Genomic DNA, 23,098 nt, shown 5'->3' on the forward strand with positions numbered 1-23,098 from the left:
TAAATTTCCCCTGATATGTGAGCAATTGTTATTCAAATTAGCCAATACAATTTGTTACTTTATTATTGGCTTCTCCCCTCCCCCCCCCCGAAAAAAAAAGAAAAATCGTGTGCACATTCTGGGAGTCTGAAGTACTGGCGGGAGTAGTCACGGTAGGAGTTGTAACAGTGATATCAGTAGGGCTGGATATTTTCTACAAATCTATAATCTTATTTATGTGAGTAAGGAAATCGCTGTTCCCTAAGGTATTATAGGTGAAATTAAAAAAAGTGGTAAGAGACAATACCGGTCGAAGCCGTTGCAACTTAAAAATTTGAAATATTAAAGTTTTTAAAAACACCGGTCAAATCAATTGGTCTTTGCTGGGTGCAGGCAGCGAGTGAGTGTTGAATGGAGGAATATATACATACTATGTTTTGTTTTAATATACTCAAATTGTAATTTTGGCCTTGTGTTTGTATTCAATTGGGCAAATATATTTTTTTTTACTATGTACTTGCTTTTGCACTTCTATGTTAGAATATAAGCATTGTTAATTGTTTGAAAAATGCATTTTACAATTCATTTCAGATTTATTTTGACAAAAATGAGTTACCACCATATTTTCACCATAAACCAGAATCCATTCTCACCGGAAGTCTGCCTCCGTTGCAATCACAAATTTCTATATTGAAATATTGAACCCTCTCAGTTCGATTTCACTTCTCACTTAGTGAGAAGAGAGATCACGCGGGGAGCAAGACAAATCACAGCATCACCTTGAACACAAGACTTATAGGATTTTCCAGGCAGCTTTGACAGGGAGCAGCCTTTCAAAGGACAACACCGCAGCAGGAACCCCTTGACAAAATCCCTACAAAGCTTTTCTTTCACATGGAAAATCAAATACAGAGAAAGCCCCGGATCGGAGTACACTCAAAATAACGACATTCTGCATGTTTCGAGACCGAAAAAATGGACCAGTTCGCAGAATCTTGCTGAATCTTACGAGGTCCCAGGTTCAAGTTTGAACAGTGTCTTCATATTTTTAGCAAGTAGTGGCAGTAGAAGCAGAAATAGCATACCTTAAAGCAAGGGCGTATCCAGAATTTTGGTTCGGAGGGGGAGTTTTATTTTATTTTTATTTTTTTTGGGGGGGGGGGTACCAAAACCTTACAAAATACATAAAAAAATGGTACTGTTCTATTAGCTCGAATCCACGCGATACATTGTATAGGGAAGATGCTAAACAAAATAGTCAAACAGGTTATTTTAACGGAGGAATCCTATACCAAGATTGCAAACAGTGGTTTGTACAATATTTAAACATTAGTTTTTCGGGGTTTAGGGGGAAAAGGTACCTAAGTTAGGTTACGTATTCAATATATGCTATGCTTTACCCCCCCCCACCCCCCTAATGTGCAAATATATTGCCGAAATTTGTTTCTAAACTATTATATTTTATCCTACTTTGTTTTATTTCATTAGCATTAACCAAACTTCACTTCTCGCGTGGCATCGAGCTAATAGAACAGTACCAAAATTGTTTATGTATTTTTGCTACTTTTTTACAAGTCTGCCAGTTTTTTCTTTTCTTTTTTTTTTGGGGGGGGGGTACAAACCCGGTAAAATGCCCCCTGGATACGGTCTTACCTTAAAGGTATAGTTTTGTGCAAACATTCTGTTTGTTCGAGCACCGGAAATTAATCTCTGCTAAGAAGGTAAGGTACCTTAAGTATGTTTCCGGAAACTTGGCACGAGTCCATTAGACCCAAGGCCATTTCAACTGAAAAATTATAATACTAAGGTATTTCGACCATTTGGTCGAATCAACTAAAGGCGCCTGGTGCAGGCAACGAATGAACCTCGAGCAGAGTGATCCTTATATATACAATCTGCTTTATAATAGCCAAATCTTAATTTTAAAATGTAGGTTTATTTCAAATTTGTAATGAGGGGCTTCAAAAACCCGGCTTCCAGATAGAATTGAAGGCAATTTCTTTGACATTTGACATATCAAATGAAATTGCTTGGTTACAAATGACAAATGTCAAATGACATTGCTTGGTTACAAAATCAAATAAATAAAAACTTTGCAAAGTAGTAGTCTCTAGTAAGGAGGCACTCCACTTAAGAAGCATCGTTGCCAGACGCAAGACTTCCATTTGGAAGGGACAATATCCCTGAAAACCCCTCTGTTTATTCCTTAAGAAGAATAGTTAGCAGAAAAATCCCTAGAAATAGCCATATGTAAAAGAATAGGGGATTATAAGACCCAAGCCTTTCGCAGCCTGACCCTTTAATTTTGTAGGCATAAATTTTGCAAGAGAACCAAAACTGCATGTAGCTAAAAAAAAAATAATAGAAAAAAGGCTATGTTTACTACATCAAAGGGCATACACACATGTAGGGGTTGAGAGCTCCAGGCAAAGGTCTATAACAAACAGAAAAAAACGAAGAATCCAAACTTAAAACGAACCCTAATTACCGCTAATAAAGATACCGCTGCTCCTAAAACTCCCAAATGGCTGAAATGCGATTTGGACCTTACTGAAAACTAAGCAAATTGTTTGTCTTGAAAGTTCTGCTGGAACTTATCTGTTATAGCGCTTATGTTAAGTTCTTCATCTAAGCAGAACCTGTTTCTCTGACTAATCCCAGAGAAATTATACCTAAGTATGATATAAATAGAATACATTAGAAACAAACTTGGGCTATATATTTGCACATTAGGGAGAGATTGGAGTAAAGTATAGCGGGTCTGCATGCAAAATGTGTTAGCTACAATTATTCTGCATATTATGAAGTAAGAATTGTTTTCTAACCTCACACTGCTCAAATACTTTACCCTTATCCCCTAATGTGCAAATATATAGCCCAAACTATTTATTTTCCATCTATTGTCACTTGTCTTTGTCATGTCTCTCGCTAAGCTGAAAGAAATTAACGAAGAAACCGGTTCTACAGTGCGTCAATGGATGAACAACTTAGCATTGGCGCTATAACAGATATACAGCTGTATTTGGGAACCAATAGATAGTTAATGTCTCATTTTTATAGAAGATATTGTTATTATTAATTTCACGGCTTAATGTGGCAGCACTGACGGATATGTAGTACTACTGCTCTAAAAACTTCACAAGTTCGAAACAACCAAAAGAAAAATGATACTCCCGACCAATATTACACTCGAGAAGTGAAGTTAGGCAAATCCTGATGAAATATACCAAAGTATGATGAAAACATAATACTTCATTAACAAAATTATGGGTACTACAACTTAGAATTATGGAAAGCAGACCGCCCAGAACCCATTATATTAAATACCTAACCTAACTTAGTCTAACCTAGCTTAGCTTAACCTAACCAAAATACCAAGTCTATATATTAAATATTTAATTAAAATATAGCTACAACGTAGTTTATTTCAGTGAACCTAAGCTAATTGTCTCCGAAGACAGAATTGTAAACCGATTTTCGCTGATGCAACTGAGCAAACTTCTCGAGTGTGTTCTGGATTGTACAGGAGTACCATAAAAATCTTAGAAAACGGGGGGTTTTCAGGTACAGATAAACGCAAAATGGTTCAGGAGGGTGGAATGTTTGATTTTTGATGTCCTTAGTACTTTGAATTAAAGCAGGCAATCCTAAAAAAAATTTAGTAGCTTCCTCCGGGAGCGTTTTTAACATAAACTGAATAAAAAAAAAAACGACAAACATAGCCTACTACTTTTTTATAATTAACTTACGACTAAAATTAAGAAATCAAGAAAAAGCACGACTAAAAGTTACATCTAATGGGTTAAAAATAGAGATATATTATGATTATCAGCTTAGTCACGTTGACGTGATGCTACCCTCGGGTAAACCACCCTGCAACATATAAAGGGTGATTTGCATCGGGTTAGGAACAATTCTTGAAAGAGTGTTGGTACAAGCGGTCTTAAACACATTACGGATACTGGAAACGGATATAGAAAAAAGGTACATTGAGCGTGACATAAGGATTTCTATTGGTCGTTTTATAAGAAAAAATTTGAACAGTGACTATTCGATTAATTTTTGGGCTAAATTATCGAAAATTTAAGGAATGGATCTATAGCCCAATTTGGGAAATGTGGCGGTATTTTCAAGTTCTTGATCCCACCCTCTCTCCCACCGGTAGGACTTCATTAGACATAATCTTCTGAAAAACTGAAAAAAAAAATTTCAAATGAAACCGAAGAGCAACTTTAAACCTCAAAAGATAATAATTTGTCCAATATAATGGAGACACTGCCCCCCCCCCTCAAATCTCTCAAACCAGTAAAAAGCTAGATCTAGAAATGGACTTCTTCAGAAGGAGACATGCTATAACAAAAAGAGACAGATTCATAGATTACTAATTTTATGCTTATTTTCATGGTTTGGTTCACATTTTTGACGATTCATTCCCAGCCCCTCTCCAATGGTCTCATATAGCCTTAAGCGGTACTTATGTATTATACCAAACATACTCAAGAAGTTAAGTTAGGTTAATCATAATGAAATATACCTAAACATGATGAAAATACAATACTTTAGTTCATATAATGATATGGTAAAGTATCTAACCTAACCTTATCCCCCCCCCTAATGGGCAAATATATAGCCCAAATTATAGAACTTCAATGCATTCAGTCACCCGTTATTTGTCTTTGTGGCTATGAAAGTGGTTTTCTCAGATCTTACATTCAGCAAACTGTTCAACTGTGTTTGGTATAATACACAAGTACTCCTTAGGCTATATATAAAAAAGTAACATAATAATTGACGAATATTGATTAAAAAACAGACAAAAACAGAAAAAAAACAAGGAAACATGATTCATTGATACTCGCTGCATGTTATAAAGTGAGAATTCCAATCATTTTTGGTTAGTTTCTACATATAACCTAGGGATAAATGAGACCATTAGAAGGGGGCTGGTTGATGAATTGTCAAAAACGCGAACCAAACCATAGGAGTAAGCATAAAAATAATAATCTAAAAATATAAATCTTTTTGTTCTAGCATGTCTCCTTTTGACAGGCCTAATTCTAGACCTTTACTCTCAAACCCCTTAAACTTCTTCATGCTAAATCTTGACCAGTGATTTACTGAAAACCTTTTGTAGTCAACGTGCATAGCTAATTGGCGCATATAATCATTCTATTTATCGAATGCCTTTTAATACATTTAAACTGAAAGTTTGATTATTTAAAGCAAATCAGAATAAACAAGCCCTTTCATTATATGTTGCCACAATTCGTTTGTTTGAAAGAATCGGGTTGCCCCAGATCATGAGAATCAACAAGATGCCTCCGAGGGCTTGATCTGGAGTCTGTGTCAAACTTGAGCTTTTTTCTCTTTTAAGCTAAACTATATATTTCAACTGAATCTTTATAGCCTTACAAGTAGGCAAGGGATGGGAGAAAGAGCTTAAAATCCCTTATTAGATTCTTATCCCTTAATGGTCGTGATTCTTAATGGTTCCCTTAATGGTTAAATTCTTATTCCTTAATGGTCGATTCAAATCCCTTATGGTCGTGAGGAGTTTGTTTGTAGAGTAAAGGGTGAGTGAGAAATGAAAGGGGGTCAACCTAACCCCCTGTATGGGTAGCGGAACTTAGGTTGACTCGGAGAGAGTGTCAAGACTCGGGGAATCTCTTGACACCGGCAGTGAACGGGAATAAAAACATACATTATTCCGTTCTCTGTCTGTGTCTGCAAAGCCCAGGCAGTAATTTTGATCTTTTTGGGGACCTATGCGAAGACCTAGGATCTAATTTATCTGTAGATCCATTGCCAAAATTTCATTCATATAATATCCCAAAATAAGATAGAAAAATATCTCTGGTCTGCAATTTTGTTCCGCTCTGGATAGTCGAGGCCCGTTAGTTTGCAACAAGACTGTGCTTTTTTATGTCTGAAAAACCAACCACAAAGCTTTGGAGACAAAATAACCCCAGCCCCCCCTCTAAGTGAGACCAATTTGTTCCCAATAAGTTTTAAACACAACCATAATTGCTATATTTTGGGGGGGGGGCAACTAGAATATTTCAGTTCTGCAAATTCTTTTGGACGCCAAGAAAAAAAAAATATAGGAGAGACCATCAGGCCAGAAAGTTCCTCTTAGCAGCCCTGGTGAAAATTAGACATTATAAAATTTAATTCCGTTTGGTATTGGGACCATTTAAGGGAATGAACATTCATTCCACGCAGTTTAAAGTTCAGAAAATTATACCTTTGAGCAGGACATTCCCCCCACATTCTTCAGGGCAAGGGTTATAAGTTATGCCCGGGGACATATAAGTTTTTATTGAAATCTTTGTCGTAGAAACTTGAAAAAGGTATCATTCGATTGGAAATTCAAAGGTCTAGTGCCTTTTTTAATAGTCGAAAGTGATTTGAGGGCAACTAACACCCCTCTCACACCCATCTTTTCCCCAAACACATCCAATCAAAATTTTTAGATAGCCATTTTATACAACGTAGTTAAAAGTTTTGGAAATTTTATTATGCCATTTTATTTAGCGTAGTTGATTTCCAGATAGAAATTATGTTTTTGAGGAGGACACTCCCCCAAAGCCCTCAGGACAAGGGTTGTAAGTTATGCCCTGGGGGCATATAAGGTTACAAATGAATGTTCACTGTCAGTTTAATATACATATACTGATATTTAGTAATCAAAATGTTTATATTATTTGATTCATTAAAGTTATAAAAGTAAAAAGATTTATATTTTTTTCAGTAAGGTGCAAATTCTGTTCGGGGCTTGGGAAGATGTAGGGGTTTCGAGTCTAACCCGTGCTAATTTCTGCGTGTGATGAACTTGACATGGTTATTTATTGTAGCTTCTGTCTAAGTTTGGTTTCATTTATTTATTAATGATGATTCGTGGTAGTTTTACGCCTGGTCGATTACATGATTTTATTTCTGCTCATATTTGTTTTAACGGGGCTCCTTACTTTTCTTTGACGGACTTATTTATTTTAAAAATTTTTTTAATTAATTACCCAAAAGGGGAATCATAGAGATAAAAAGAGCAGAGGCCAGACTTTGCAAAATTTTAGTCACACTATCCTGAAATGAAAAGCACAAACTAACATTCAACTGCCCTCTATTCATAAACTCTATTCTGGCCTCAATAGTCTACGAAGGGTGTCATGCCCGGCATTACTTAAACACACGAAATTACTACTCGACAAACAGTTTAAGAGACAATATGTAGCCAAGGTATATAAAAATCTCCCCTCCCCCCATGGGGAAGGGACCTAGAACTCTATTTATTTGTCCCTCTTAGTTCAAAAGAAGACAAGTTTTTTCAACTGAAAGTAATGAGCAACATTAAAACTCAAAACGAATAGAAATTATTCCGTATATATACTCAAAAGGTCATAAATAATAATAATAAAAAAAACAACCGGTTTAAATGGGAAAAATCCTTTTATTAGACACTGAAAAACAATGACAAAAAATTCCGATATTTTGATCTGATATATTGAGTATATCGGCTGATGACAGTCACTGTATATATGATCGAAACATCAGAATTTTTGTCATTATTTTTCAATGTCAAATAAAAGGCTTTATCCTTATTTGAACTGTTATTTGTAGAAGATGCAGCTAGACGGCATAATAGTAAAATATTGTACTGGCACGTTAAAAAATTGAGAGGTAGTAGTCAATCCGGTCTTGTCCCAGTTAAAGATAGGAATGGGGTGGCAATTAGCGATAAGGAAAAAGCTAAAGCAAGATGGGCCGAACATTTTGAGAACTTGCTTAACCGAGATAGAGTTGCAGGAAAAAATATAGAGGAGAATGAAAAAGTTTGTGATACCTTGGATGTGAAGGAAGATTTGTTTTGTGAGCAGGAATTAGCAACAGTACTAAAAGGATTAAAGAATAATAAGGCTCCAGGTGCTGATAGGGTAGTAAATGAGTTTCTTAAATATGGTGGCTCTGAGGTTAGAAATAAGTTATTGAAGATTATGAATATAATTTTTGAAAAAGGGGAAGTCCCTACCGATTTTAGGAAAACCTTAATTAAGCCACTTTATAAGAAAGGTGATAAAAGTGAGTGTGGTAATTATCGAGGCATTAGTCTGGTCTCTGTAGGAAGCAAATTGCTTAGTAATATGATACTTTTTAGACTGAGAGATGCCGTAGACAAAGTTTTAAGAGAAGAGCGGTGTGGTTTTAGAAAAGGTAGAGGATGTGTTGACCAAATATTCACTCTTAGGTTAATAATTGAGAAGTGCCTAAGATTTCAAACACCTTTGGTCCTCAGTGTTATAGATTATGAGCAAGCGTTTGATTCTGTTGACAGAAGAGCTCTAGTAAAGGTTTTATCCTTGTATGGTATACCAGGCAAATACATTAAAGTGATTGTACGAGAATAACACTGCTGCGGTTAAGGTAGGAAATAAGGTTAGCAGCTGGTTTTGTATTAAATCAGGAGTTAAGCAGCGTTGTGTTCTATCCCCATTTATATGGATAATTTTGCTAGACTTTGCCTTAAAGAGCACAGGAAAGGCAAAGGGAGACCACGGAGTCCAATGGGAAGGCAAAAGTCTCCTGAACTTGGATTATGCTGATGATTTAAGCATCCTAGATAACAGTGTGAAGTTTTAGAGGTTTTGGAAGTTCAGGGCACTAGAATTGGTTGGAAAATTAATGTAAGGAATACTAAGTCACTAAGGCTAGGAACAAGTGAAGATGAAAAGGTGACGTTGGGTAATGAAAAGATTGATCAGAGGGGTAGCTTCACTTACCTTGGTAGTATTATTAGTAAAGATGTTGGGAGCAGTGAAGATGTTAAAAATAGAATAGACAAGTCTCAGGGTGTTTTTTCAGAGTTAAAAAAAAGTCTGGAAGAATAGGAAGATAAGTCTGCAAACCAAGATTAGAATATTAGAAGCTACAGCGATGACAGTGGTCAAATATGGCTCTGAAGCATGGACGCTCCAAAAAGCGGATGAATATTTGCTAGATGTTTCCCAGAGAAATTGCTTAAGGATTGTTCTGGAAACCCGGCTGACTGACCGTATTTCAAACAATAGGCTATATGAAAAATGTGGTTCAATACCGCTTTCTAGGTCTATAATGAAAGAAAGGTTGAGGTGCTTAGGGCATGTTGTGCGGATGAAGTATGACAGATTTCCGAAGATTGTTCTTTTCGGCCAACCATCTAGGGCTAAACGGAAAGCGGGTCGTCCCCGTCTAGGGGGGGAGGCCGTCACAAAGAAATATTTAAAGGAAATGGGAACTTCGTGGGTGGGTGTAAAAAGGGAGGCTTTGAATAGATTGGGATGGAGGAGGAGCGTGCCTAGCTTTGTTGGCCTCAGGAGGCTTGGTGATGCGATGAGTTGTTAGTAGTAGTAGTAGTATTTGTAGCCTATGTCATGGAAAGGCAGTGTGGTCTTCGAAAATATCTACGTCGTATGTATGGAAACAAAAAAATATATATCATCTAAGAGCAGAATGCCCAAGCTGTTATATGAAAAATATGCAACCAATACGACCCAAGCTGTCTATGATAAAAATATTTTCCATTATCAATTCAGTAATGGTCAATTAATGTTGTTTGCTCAAAGGGAGAGCTGAGTCACGGTAATATGCATATCTAATCAAAAATTTGAGTAATATGTAGCAATATGACCCATTGTGTAAAAAGAAAAATTACTAATCTCGTTCCGATTTCTTGACCCAATGCACTATATGTTTAAACAATTCAAGTACCTGAAAAAAGGTGTTGCAAGATTTCGGGCATAATGTAATGCAGCCGTAGGTGCGAAAGCGCCCAAGGCACCATTTCTCAACCAAAAACGCGCCGAAATTGCAACAATAAAAATCACTGCGGAAATTGGCAGCCGTAGGAGTGAAAGCGCCTAAGGCACCATAACTCAACCAAAAACGCGTCAAAATTGCAACAATAAAAATCATTGCAGAAAATGGCAGATTTAAAGAATTCAATGGTTATCCACCTCAAAAATTTGCCCAAACGGCGCAAATACACCCCATCTGGAAATACTGCCTAAGAGACAAACAGACAACCTGAATTATGGCCAATTTATGTAGGATATTGAGCTAGGGTTTATAAAAATTTAAAATTCCACACGAATATAAACAGTGTGGAACTATTAATTATTAAAACTCTATCATTATTCGAGTTATTTAGGGATGAGAAAAATTTTGCTACAGTAATTCGAAAGGCATATGTGACATTTTTGGGAAAGGCGTGATTCAAATTAAGTTGCGTTCGATCAAACAAAACTTAGTCAACTAACAAGTCTACTTTTTTCACTTTTAGTGTTTTATTGCCAGAAAGTGAACAAAGTGATTTAAGAAAGTTTACCAGGTTTTTGCAAATAGAACGGAGTTTGGCAGAGGTTGCTATAGCGTGAGCCGTACAAAAAAAATTAGGAAAAGACAATCAGGCTTAGGAAGGTGAGGCCTGAGACAGTCAAAACAATGAAGAAGGCAATCAACCTTTTTGTGATAAATTTAAACCTCTTGTTTCATCTTATAAGAAGAAAATTAAACTCCAGAATTAAAAATATAACCTCTGAGTAAGTGCCTTTAATAAACAGCTGTGTTATTCAATATGGGAAATCCTAAATGATATTCATCATATTTTTATCATCATATCATCATCATCAATGATATCATCATATTTTTAGAGCCAAGACTTTTACCATAAAGGCAAGCATGAGCAGTCAAGTTCAAATTTCTTGCCAGAAATTCTTTCTAGATGTCTAACAATGAAGATTTCTTAATAGTAGTTTAATAGTCAACTTTTCAGTTAACTAAGAAACCGTTCGTAAAAACGTTCAAAAATAACTAGAAATTGCAAAAAACGTCAAAATCTATTTATTAGTTAACTAATCAAGTAAACCAAACGTTGCTTAGTTCGAGCGCTGTGGAAGGAGGACAATTCTGCAGCGGCAATTTGAAAGCTCTTATGTGACATTTTTGCGAAAGGTTAAATTCAAATATTTCAAGTAATTTGGCGTGACAACAATTCTGATGCGAAAATTCGAAAAGTGTTATGTGACGTTATGGGGAAGTTGGAATTCGAATCCCATCCCTTCAAACACAGCAACTCCTGTTGTTGGTTAAAGTCCGTTGTTTCTATCTTATTTAGTTTTTCTAATACATTTCAAAATTTCTCTACAGTCAGAAATGCATTATATTCTCTTTCCTTGATAACAAAAATAGATGGAAATTGGAACTTTTGATATCAAAATTGTTTCTATCGTATCTTAATTTCCCATACACAAACTTTGAACAGATTTTCCGATTTTTCCCGCAGTAATTCAGGAAAAATCTTTCCTGCTTACTCAGGAAAAGTAGTTTCTATAAAATTGATGTAGCGTTACACCAACCTCCTTCCGAATTTCCGAAGCTGAGTTGGGCTGCAGTAATTCAAAGGGAGTTGTAACTTTTTTTTCAAGTTGAACTTCATAGTAAGCCCAAGGAGAAAAAGAGATATTACTTTCCTACAATTCCATGGAAAGTGTGCTGTAATTCCGTTTTCTTAAATCTGTGATGCATTTCTATACCTTTATTTTTATCACATTCAAATTTTTAGGAAACAAATAAAACGACTGGTCTTAAAAGAACCTGTTTGAGAATTTCGTCCAGTAAAAAGAATAAAGGATTAGAACCAGCTTGATTAGCTCTCCTGTGTGGAATTTTAAACCAGTAAAAAAGAGCAAAAAGTTTTCGAGTCATAAAAATCACAGAAGTGAAATTTATCTGTTTTTATGTGACCAATCCATTAAAATAGACACATATTAATCAACCACGCCCCTCAACACATACTAAGATACACATACTAACTAACAAACACATACTAAGATATGTTTACCATATCTCATTAGATTATTCAAGATATGGAATTTTATTTTCCAAAATGCGTTATTAATTGTTGGTCGCATATTGATCGGTTAAAAACGTTCAACATAAACAAACGGGTAGTTGTTAGAAGCCAAAAACCCGGGACTCAGTTTTAGGTTTTTCGCTCTACATAAAATTCGTGTCGCGTATTAAACCATTTCTTGAGTGATTGCAATGGAGTACTTTAGCTGTCCTATTAGTATTTCACAATGCGCTCCTTAAAACTTTTTATTAGTTTCAAATTAAGGTTATCATCTTGGGTTACTGTCCCAATTCACTTGATTAATGAAACCCCTGTGGCTTCCCGAGGCCAGAACATAATTTGCACTTTACTGAAAAAATACAAATGAATGTGCATTGTCAGTTTAATATACATATACTGATATTTAGTAATAAAAATCCTAATATTATATTATATATTAAAGTTATAAAAGTCAAAACATTTATATTTTTTCAGTAAAGTGCAAATTATGCTCTGGTCTCGAGATGGCATACGGGTTGTGAGCCCTACTCATGTTAATTTCTGCTCGTTTTGAGTTTGACTCGGTTATTTATTGTAATTCCTGTTCGTTTTGGGTTTCATTTATTTATTGATGTTGATTTGCGGTAGTTTCACGCTTGGTAGATTAATTGATTTTATTTTTGCTTATTTTTGGTTTAATGGAGTTCTTTACTTTTCTTTGAAAAACTTATTTTATGTAAACGTTTTTTTTAATTAATCTAATATATATCAATAAAACTAGTACAAATAAACCAAAAAAATATGTTACCCTGTGTTTCTAGGATTATAGAAAACTAGCGCTTTACTGAAAACACACAATAATATAGGAAATTTGGTACAGTAAAAACAAACCAATTAAGGACACTTTTTACAGAATAAAAATATTATCAATCCCTTTTAAGATAAATAAAAATTCATTTTAGGATTATTGCTTTATTTTTTTTCTCGTTTAATTTGGTAACATTTCTGCACGATGGTTCAGTTCAATGCCTGGCTGCCGTTTTGGTTTTAAAAAGGACATGTCACGATTAGTTTCTAGACAAGTTTGAAGTACAGCCAGCTTGATAGCATTAGGATTAGGACTATAGAATAGCTTTAGAATTCGTATCACAGCTTGAAATTCACTGTTGTATGGACAGAAATAACCAGATTTTCAGAGTTCATATTATGTCTTATTTGATCTTCATTTCAAGTAATACTAAAATATTTCCAATTGAAAATTATTTATTAATCACTATTGGTATTATAGCTGGCGAGAACAAAATGCTACCTGATAAATCAATCCAATATATCTGTATGCTGTTCAATGACTTTACGGTTATTAAAAAAAATATATAACTTTACGCTTATGTTTTTAAGATAATTTTAATTATGTATGGAAAGTTACTGATGTCACAACTGGTGTAAGACTGTGAAAAGCTTTATAGATTAGATTATTCTTGTCAGGCTGCATACTCACTTTTTACACCCAAATCAATATTCCTATTTTTTATACTTGCCTTTTGTGTTTTCAGTAAAGCGCTAGTGTTCTATAATCCTAGACACATAGGGAAACATAATTAGTTTGTTTATTTGTACTAGTTTTATTGATATATGTTAGATAGGCTGTGAAGAAATAATTTTTGTCCGTTTTAAGTTTTAACTTCGCTCTTTGCTTCCCCTGGAAAAATTTTGTTTTTTTAGATTATTCAGCATAAAACACCTGGCAGATACTCTCCCATCACAAGTCTTCCATCCAACCATGTTAAAAGTTCTTCTGGTCACGTCCCAAAACACACCTACAAATTTTAAATCCATTTTTATAACCTGATTTCAGACAAATTCTAGGTGACTGACCCGCGCTATAGGGGTGGTTCAAGGCAGAGAATCACACCCATTATAGGTTCACGTTTGTCAATTCTTGTTTACTTTTATAATTTGGGGGAATACCCCTACGAAAAGGAATCATCCTAATGATAGTAGATTAGCCCAGTCTTCTAAAGACAGTTCTTTGACAAGTACGGATTGAAAATACTAAACCCTTTTCAAAGAAAAGGTTTCATAATAATCTTTGTATAAAATAAGAGAAAATAGAAGACCGATTCTTCCCCTGGGACAGCTAAACATGGGAAAGCGAAACACTACTACGGATTGACGCTAATCCACAGTAAAAGTGAAATGAAAATTTTACGACAGAAAGCGCCTCTTGATATTAAACCACCTTACCTGCAGGGAAGGTTGTGGAAAAATGGCAACCCAATTTCAAGTCAATATGGATTTTAACCCCAAGTAAAGGGTGCCAAATTATTTTAGTGCAATAGGAATTATTTCTGTAGCTAATTATCGAAGACAGAGGAGACTAATCCGCAAGAGAACGATCCCGGTGAGATTCATTGTATTTGTCATTAGTAGGGCTGTTGAAAGAGACTCGAGAAATAGAATTTCAGTGGAGGGGTATGCACATTGACCAAAAAAGTTCAAATTGTGGTGAGTGGAGCATTTTGGAGCTAAACACTTCTTAGAAAACCAATAAGATATGTATGCTGAGCGACGAATTGGTTGTACACCCTCACTTGTTGTAATCAACATTGTGCCTTCAAACAGGGGCGTAATTTGCTATGTAATTTTTCTATGGGGCAGGGGGGCAATTTCCCCTTCCAAACTTCAGTTTACATCCCCCTAGACGCAAGTTTGCCCCCCCCCCCGCTGAAATCTAATTTCTTCAAAAATCTTGTCAAAACTAAGATAAGCGTGCATAATTTAAGCATGAACAGAAACGGATCGATCAGTTTTCTTTAGTATTTATTTACCTTTATGATACTATAAAGTATCTTTATAGTACTTTTATAGTACCATATAGTACTTTCGTGGCACCAAATGGCTCATTTTCCAGTTTTTATGTCGTTTTCGCTTGATTTGGAAAAATCGACTCCAACTTTGCCTCCCCCCCAGGATTTTGACGAAATTACGCCAACGCCTTCAAACCTGCCTACAGGTTAAGTAGTTAGGGGAGGGTCTTCAGACCTAGTCATCGTCTACGTTTTTAAGATGAAGCCCATATTTTGCATATTTTCATGTGAATCCGTTTTCTAGGGCTTTGAAGAATTTGAACCACCCCTATCAGGGGCGTAATTTTCTATGGGGCAACTGTACTCTCCAGACCCAGTTTGTATCCACAGACCCCAGTTTGTCCCCAAGCTGAAATTTAGCCTCTTCAAAAAACTTGTAAAAATTAAGATAAGCCTGCATAATTCAAGCATCCAAAGAAACGGGTCAATTTTCTTTAGTATATCTTTGCCTTTGTGGTACTATGTGGCTCTTTTTTCACTGTCAGGTTCACTTGATTTGGGAAAATTGGCTCCAACTTCCCCTCCCCCCCCCCCCCCGGATTTTGAAAAAGTTACACCAATGCCCTCCGTACAGTCCACGTCAGTAGGATCATCCCCCGTACATTTCTCGTCTGTAGGATCCCTACCCAGAAGACCCCCGCACAAACTGTGTGAAATTCTTACACCAGTAGCTGTAATCTCTTCTTTAGCGCCTTATAAATTAAGACAAGTTTGCAAAAACAACGAATTTTTAGAACGAATAAAAGAGATGTGGTTAGATTAAGATTTGAGGGTGTAAGCTGGGATCTACAGAATAAATACATATTACTCATCACAGTCACCAGTGGTGCAATTCACGAAAATGTAGGGGGGGGGGCAAAAACAAATTTCGATTTTGTTTAATGAAGATTCAAAAAAAAAAACATTGAGCAAACATACTTAAACAGGGGGTAGCGACGACTTCGCTGCTTGGCAAAATCGTCGAATAATCTATCCAAATCTATTTTTTTAACTCCTGCTTTTCAACGGCCATTATCAATAGATCACTGAGTCTGTCGTTTCCCATTGTCGATCGCAGATAGTCCTTCAAACGCCTAATGCCGAGAAGAATCGCTCATTGCTGGCAGTGGTCACAGGCAAAGTAGCAACTAGCTTCATCAGTTTTAGCACTGCAGAATAGGGAACCAGGAGGTCGGATAAGATTTCGATAGCTCGAAGAAGATCCATCTTTGAAATATCACTTTTTGACAGATGCAGCTTCGCAAGAGAAAGCTGGGATTCTACGGCATGGTCATCGACATCGAGAATCCCTTGATAACGACACATAAACCTTTCCACTTTCGAAAGTTCGAGAAAATCGGAACTTGAAGGGTCGAAAGAAGGGTCGTTGAGCAGAGGCATATTTTGTGTGAAACATTGGTCCATCTCACTCGTGAAACGGTCTTTTACCTCAAAGTACAGAAGTTTACTGGAGTCTGATTGAGCTGGCTGACTGGTATTACGTTTATCGGTTGTTGAGTTTGAAAGAAAGTCTTTGAGACAAATGGAAATGACTTGGAATGGAATGGAATGGAATCTTGCTTCGAGCACTGGTTTTAGATTGTGGAGATTTCGATCCCTGGATATCGTGTAAAGCCAAGAATTCGGATATGTTTTTGCTTATGTTGTTCCATTCGTTAACATTTCTTAGTTTTTGGAGTCTCTCATATGTCCCAGAAATCAGGGCAAGTGCCTTAATAAATCAACAAATGTACTCAAGCTGCCTGGATGGCATCATAGCCATACATCTTGGGCCAAACAAAAAGCAGAATGTTCTCGAATGGTGTGGAAAGAGGTTACAAGAAAAGATTTAAAGGAAATCTGAACTTCATAGACAGGAGCAAAGAGTAAAGAAACTTACAAGAGTGGCAACTGGCGCCAGTGTCAATAAAAATCCTCAACGCCATTGGCGACACTTGGCATTTTTTCAATGTAAACATATGAACAATTAATTTGATTTTTGTAGTTGGTTAGATTAGTGTAATAGTATGTGTCTGATCTCAGTTTCTGACAGAAAAACGATTACAAAACTTGAAAAAAAATGCCAAGCGTCGCTAAACACTAGAAGGCGGTGATGGTTTTGCCAGCAATAGCGCCAGTTTTACTCTTACAAGTTACCCATACTCATTAAGCGTGAGTAAAAATTAAAGCTTTGGATAGACTGGATTAAAGGAGAAGTTTATGCAGCTGTGTTGGCTTCAGGGGGTTTGTTGCTGCATTGACTTGTTTGTAGTAATATATTGTTATAGTGTATTATGTATAAAGCATAGAATATAATATATATATTTGTTATCGTGAATGTCCAAAATAACTTCTTTTCTCCTTGGATTTAGTCAGCGTTATCAGTCAACTTTTTCAGGTTAATGCAAGGTTTGATGATTACAGGTTAGGTTAGATTGAGTTTGGTTAGGTTGAATTAGGTTAGCTAAGGATTTCAACCCATTTCTGATATTTATAACCGAATGTAACCTAACCAAAACTAAATTTAACCTAACCTAACTTTAACTTTTACCATCATAGCTTGCATAAAACTGAAAAAGCTGACTGGCAAAGCTAATTGAATCCAAGCAGAGAAAAAGGACTTTTGGACATTCACGGTAACATATATAATATAGTAAATACTATATATTATAGCATATTACATGAGTAGCATATTGTTTACTCTTTTAGATACGGGGTTCTAACTATTTTTATGATGTGTCCCCTGAAAGCAGGGTAAGAAAAAATTGCCAATTTTTGTTTGGTACAAAATCACATAAAACACATTTTTGAATATATTTGCGACACTGATTCTAAATGGTACCAGACCAGATTTTTTTTCTGGTACATCAGGAACTTTCTATTTTAAAAAGTTGTTTTCTGCACTTCATCCTTAGAAAACAGCGAAAACAGTCAAAAGCGAAAACTGAAAACCGTGAAAACTGTCAGCGGTCTATTTTCTTGTTGCGCAGATCACAAAACCTGAATGAGTTGCAAATTCAAAATTTTAGCTCCGGTTTTTAGCAAATCAATGTGCAAAGATTTTACATGTTTTGACAGAAAATAATTTTTGCGAAAACCTGAGGACTCTCGGATCTTACTTCTTAGACCGTTTCTTCGCAAATATATTTCTTCATTCTACTCTGATTTTCAAGGTGACATTGTCAAGTTCTCTCTGCAATGCTCTATTTAGTAGTGAGCTTTAATATCTTAGCACTTTGACGTAGGAAAAAGCGATAATCTGGGTGTTACAAGATCTTAACACTTTGATGAAGAAAAATAACGATAATCTGAGCAGAAAGAAGTAAGGTCTTAGGACTGTGATGAGTCAAAACGCAGGTTTGTGAAGGTAATGTACCTGTCACTGGCGGGCTATCATTTCATCAGCACCATTTCACTAGCCTTCTGTCATCTTTATCGGGTTTTTAGCAGTTGCCGATAAATGGTTCACTGAATAGACTTACTTTGGGGTATTTAAAAATTAGAGAGCGATGAGTATATTGGTTGAGCAATTATACTTACAAAAGGAGTATTTCCTTATAAAAAATAAGCTATAAACCAAAAAGACAGACAAAATTAGATGGCGATGTTGTTTACATGTAGGTTTTCAAAATTTTCGGTACGTGTGACTTACAATGGTATATCTTTCTTGAATTTTAGTAAAATGCAAGTGAAATTGTAAACACTGGTTTTTTCTTGCAGATCAAACAGTTCGTAGTAACAAACTGTAGTTAAGAAGCAACTAGGCTCAATAGTAACCGAAACTCTAAAAAATGATAACAATTATTAAACCAAAAGAATTGGGTTTTTATGCTAATTCTAAATATATAAAACTAAGTCAGTTTAATGTTACTCATCAAAAACTACGAGCCTTAGCAAATTTGCATGATTTAAAAAAGAAGGGAATGCTCCCAAACAGTCAAGGAATGCCAAAAAGGAAATGCCCCCAAATAGTCAAGCCATATAAATGAAAAGCACGCCATCAGATTATCAGAAAACCCTACTATAGAGGTTTCAAGCTCCTACCTACAAAAAATGTGGATTTTGTATTTTATTTGCCAGCAGAAAGATCACGGATGCATGCTTATTTATTTGTTTTTTTTTTCCAGGGTAGATCGTATCTAACCAAGGGTCCTAGAAAATCGAAAGAGGGTTCATTCACATGGAAATTGAAAGTTCAAGTGCCCTGTTTAAATACCCAAAAATATTGGAGGGCAACTAGCCCCCGTCCATGCCCCGTCTCCCCCCCAAAAAAATTCGGCCAAAATTTCAGATAACCATTTTATTTAGCAGAGTTGTAAGGTCTAATAACCATGCCCCTGGGGATAACAAGACCACCCCCTAGCCCTGGTGAAATAGATGTAAGTTATGCAATTTGCACATTGTTTACTTAAAGTATTCGTTAACGAGAAGTATACGAAGAATTTTAGGGGAGATTTTATGTGCGGAGGGATAATCCAAGGGGAGAATTTTCTAGGGGATATTATATACGGGGGAGGGGACTTCCTGGCACGATTGGAAAAACGGTCAGAAATGAATAAAAGAATATGCTTTGACTTATTTCAACTAAGCAAGGAGCAGCATTAAAACTTAAAACGAGTAGAAAATATTTCTTAAACGGCTTAAAATGAGCAGCCCCCCTCATATAAGAGGGCTGCTCCTTTCTCATCCCTCGTTCTTTATGCTAAAGTTTGACTTTTGTCCCAATTTTTTTTTAGAACGACCCCTGAAAAACAAAGGCCGTTGTATTCGAATGGGAATTATATTTAAAGATCTTTAGGACAAGGAAGAGCAAAACTATTGGGATGGTGTAGCGTTTCAAAACAGCCAGCGCCGAGATGAATCGCTGACTCAAACGTTTCGTCATCTACCAGAAGCTTTTTGACGACGAGCACAACCTTCTGAATATCCATTACGATTTAAGATAATAGCTTTGACATTATATATATATATATATATATATATATATATATATATATATATATATATATATATATATATATATATATGTGTATGTCGGACCTGACTTCAGTCTTCGGCATCTTTACCAAAATAAATTGGGCAAATATATAATAGTTAAGGTCTTTGCTAAAATCATTACCAACAAGGATTTTGGGTATTTAGAATCGGTCTGCTCCAAGCACAGCCACGGGGTTAAAAACCCTCTACACCCGCCCAGCACTTCGTCTATAAAGACACATTCCAATTATATTGACTCTTGATCATATAAGGATCCTTTAGGGAGATTATACATGACTAAATGTTAACAAATAAAAATAGTGAAATTAAAAAATTAGGTTTATTTGGAATTTATTGAACTGTACAATTTCAACAGAGTTAAGGTGTCTCTTGAAATCAAGAGTCGACCCCCCCCCCGGGAAATTCTTCAACACGCAAAATTGAGCAACCACAGAGAAACTAAAAAAAATATATACCTCAAAATGTCGATCAGATATCCTAAGGGGTAACAAAGCGACCAGATATAAAAAAAAGTTTAAGACAGGGGCTGGTTTGTCTCCAATCTCCTTCGGATTATAAAAAAAGGACTAGAACTCTCAATTTCCGATCAAATGAGCATCCTCCAAAGATTTTACTACCACGAGAAAGAGGGGGAGGCTGAGGAAGGGGCAGTCTCCCTCCTATACGGAATAAATTCTGCTTATTTTGGGGTTAAATACTACTAACTACTCTTTACTTTCATAATAACAGCGTAGACCAGAAATGGATTAGATATCAATTTCTACCTGCGGCCCTACCCCTTCCTTAGAACTATTTCTGTATTTACCTAAAGGCTCAATGAGAGTTAGGAGGAGGGCATCTGCCCTCCTCCCTAAAAAAAAAAACAAAAAAAAAAAACAATCAGAGAATCCTACTGTAGAAGTTTAAAGCTCCCATCTACACATTTTTGTTGTATTTTTTACCAAAGAAAGATCATGAAAGAGAAATAAGAAGAAAGAATGCATTTGGGTGAAAAAGGACATGAGAAGGGGGTTGCCCTCCAGTCACTTTTGAATCTTAAAAAGGGCACTGAAACTTTCTATTTCCAATTGAATTAGCCACCTCGAAAGTTTAACCACCCTTCCCAAAAAACCTTATATCTTAACAATGGACAACTTGCCTAGCTCAGAGTCCCTGCCACAGGGGCTGGAAGGAGGGTTGTCAAACACGGACATGTTTAGGCTATTTGACCTTTGGACTATTTAGAACAAAATGGATATCTCAAAATTTTGATCGGATGCTCTCGCGAAAAAAACGGTGTGGGCGGTGGCTTGTTGCCCTCCAATCCCTTTCGGCTCTTAAAAATGGCACTAGTTTAATTTGCAATCGAATAAGCCCCCTCCGAAGCTTATACAACCACCCATTCCATATGAAGTGTCTCTGGAAAAAAAAATACATTGAACCTTCATGGTTCTTTATTAGAGGCAATGCTATAGCATTGCCTCTGAATTAAACATTAATTTAATAAAACAAATTTTTTCCGAGGGAAGTAAAGAGCGAAGTTGAAACTTAAAACGGACAAAAACTATTACTTCACAGCCTATTTAATATATATTAATATAACTAGTACAAATAAACCGACTAATAATGTTTCCCTATACTTTTATGATTATACCAAACTAGCACTTTACTGAAAACACAAAAGTCAAGTATAAAAAAAAGGATTATTGATTTAAGAGTCAAAAGTGAGTATGTAGCCTGACAACACTAAACAAATCTATAAAGCTTTTCATAGTCTTACACCAGTTGCGATATTAATAACTTTCAGTATAGAATTAAAATTATCTTAAAAACATAAGCGGAAAACTAAATATTTTTTAATAACCGTGAAGTAATTGAACAGTATACAGAAATATTGGACTGATTTATCAAGCAGCATTTTGCTCTCACCAATTATATTGCCAATATTGGGTAATATACCGTCTTAAATTGTAAGAAATATGCTTTAGTGTCACGTGCAATGAAGATCAAATAAGACATAATATGAACTCTGTAAATCCAATTATTTCTCTCTATACAAGAGTGAATTTCAAGCTATGATACAAATTCTAAAGCTAGTCTATAGTCCTAATACTATTAAGATAGCCTTACTTCGAACTTGTGTACAAAATAATCATTATATGTCCCTTTCAGAACCAAAAAGAGATCCAGACATTGAACTGACCCATTGCGCAGAAGTAATACAAAATTAAAGGTAAAAAAATAAAGGCAACCCTAAAATACGTAGTTGCTTTATCTTAAAATGGATTGATCCTAAAAGGAATTTCTAATATTTTGATTCTATAAAGTGTCCTTAATTACTTTGCTTTTACTGTACCAAAACTCCTATATTATTTTGTGTTTTCAGTAAAGCGCTAGTTTCGTATAATCCTAAAAGCATAGGGAAACATAATTAGTTGGTTTATTTGTACTAGTTTTATTAATGTATATTAGATTGGCTTTGAATCAATAATTTTTGTTCTTTTTAAGTTTCAAGTTTGCTCTTTACTTTCCTTGGAAAAACTTTTTTTTCTTAAATTAATCTTTGTTCGTTTTTGATTAAAATTTTATGTATAAACAACGCTGCCATGATATTTTTCATTTTTACGGAGTAATGTATGTTCGTTTTAAGTTTTAATTTCACTTCTTAATTTCAGCTGAAAACTTATTTTTATAATATAATTTCTAACTATCACCGATCTAGGGGAGGTAAGACACCTCTAAAAAATACTGCAAACAACCTTGACAGCTAAGAAAAACTTTCAGTCTATAACATAAGTTCATTATCCATACTTCACAAAACAATACATGTTTTTCAGGAACATTTGTTTTTCGATGAGTAAAAAGCTGTTGTTACTCGGCCGACTTCGCCTGAAAAAGCCATACTAAAGACAGGGCTTTATAAATCACCTACTGACTAGTAGAAACTAGAAGGCTTCTGAAACAAAAAAAGTTATTTAATGGCTCATTTGAAAGCTTATATTTACTTAATCGCTTTTTATAAATTTGACTTGGTAGCGCAGTCCCACAAAGTGCACTTTCGGTTGTTTCCCCAACTTTTTTAAATGAAACAAGTGCCTTTTCCAATGAAATGACCAAAAGAATGTGATTTCAAAACCTAGGCGAGAGCGAAAACTAAAGGGGCAAGGCCGTCCCTTCCCCTCAATTACCGCCGTTAGAACTAGAACACAGGATTCATCACAGAGTGAAGTTTGAAGGTTCAATCCAAAACTGTTGATCAATCAAGCTTAATTTTTGGTATATATTTAGTTGAAAAGTTTTTAGTTTTAGTTAATTTGTTTTCGCAAAAATCTTTTACTTTTAATATGACTAGACAATTTATGAAATTTACTAAGAGGATCTGGAGGGGGAGTATATGTGACGGGGTCTAACGAATCTTTAGTCCAGAGATTAG

General features: G+C 35.5%; 2 protein-coding genes across 2 annotated transcripts in view; one reads left to right on the forward strand and one right to left on the reverse strand.

The window, feature by feature from the left end:
* The window catches only part of Roc2 (Regulator of cullins 2), a 169,259-nt gene that overhangs the window by 50,562 nt on the left and 95,599 nt on the right, over positions 1 to 23,098 (reverse strand). The gene's annotated exons all lie outside the window — the stretch shown is intronic.
* Positions 3,922 to 23,098, forward strand: part of LOC148941894 (trehalose transporter 1-like protein) — a 60,109-nt gene continuing 40,932 nt past the window's right edge. The window contains exon 1 of the mRNA XM_089103612.1: positions 3,922 to 3,963. The gene's annotated coding sequence lies outside the window, so the exon portion shown is untranslated. The remainder of the gene's footprint in view (positions 3,964 to 23,098) is intronic.

This window comes from Artemia sp. Qi Xiang Cuo, chromosome 17 (genome assembly GCF_049724085.1).
Source record: "Artemia sp. Qi Xiang Cuo chromosome 17, ASM4972408v1, whole genome shotgun sequence".
In the NCBI taxonomy this organism is placed as follows: Eukaryota; Metazoa; Arthropoda; class Branchiopoda; order Anostraca; family Artemiidae; genus Artemia; species Artemia sp. Qi Xiang Cuo.